Here is a 1154-nt window from a genome sequence, read left to right on the forward strand (position 1 = left end):
CCCTCACACACAGCGACAGAGAGAGACCCTCACACACAGCGACAGGGAGAGACCCTCACACACAGCGACAGTGAGAGACCCTCACACACAGCGACAGAGAGAGACCCTCACACACAGCGCCAGGGAGACCCTCACACACAGCGACAGAGAGACCCTCACACAGCGACAGAGAGACCCTCACACACAGCGACAGAGAGAGACCCTCACACACAGCGACAGGGAGAGACCCTCACGCACAGCGACAGAGAGAGACCCTCACACACGGCGACAGAGAGAGACCCTCACACACAGCGACAGAGAGACCCTCACACACAGTGACAGGGAGAGACCCTCACACACAGCGAAAGAGAGAGACCCTCACACACAGTGACAGAGAGACCCTCACACCCAGCGAGAGAGACCCTCACACCCAGCGATAGAGCGAAACACCCACACACAGCGACAGAGAGAGACCCTCACACACAGCGACAGAGAGAGACCCTCACACACAGCAACAGGGAGAGACCCTCACACACAGCGACAGGGAGAGACCCTCACACACAGCGACAGGGAGAGACCCTCACACACAGCGACAGGGAGAGACCCTCACACACAGCGACAGAGAGACCATCACACACAGGGACAGAGAGAGACCCTCAGGCACAGCGACAGAGAGACCCTCACACACAGCGACAGAGACACCCTCACACACAGCGACAGGGAGAGACCCTCACACACAGCGACAGAGAGAGACCCTCACACACAGCGACAGAGACCCTCACACACAGCGACAGTGAGAGACCCTCACACACAGCGACAGAGAGACCCTCACACACAGCGACAGAGAGAGACCCTCACACACAGCGACAGGGAGATCCTCACACACTGCAACAGAGAGAGACCCTCACACACAACGACAGTGAGACCCTCACACACAGCGACAGTGAGACCCCATCAGTTACTGGGACCCCCACACAGATAGCAACAGAGGGAGAGACCCAACCAGTGACAGAGACAGTGACAGAGACCACCCCCCTCAGGCACACACACAACGACAAGGAGACCCCATCAGTGACAGACAACCCCCTCCCACCCCTCCACACAAACACATTGTGACAGGGAGGCCCTATCAGTGACTGACATATCCCTGAGTCATGAAAGAAATCATAAAATGT

The sequence above is a fragment of the Cetorhinus maximus genome, unplaced genomic scaffold (assembly GCF_964194155.1).
Source record: "Cetorhinus maximus unplaced genomic scaffold, sCetMax3.hap1.1 HAP1_SCAFFOLD_536, whole genome shotgun sequence".
Classification (NCBI taxonomy): domain Eukaryota; kingdom Metazoa; phylum Chordata; class Chondrichthyes; order Lamniformes; family Cetorhinidae; genus Cetorhinus; species Cetorhinus maximus.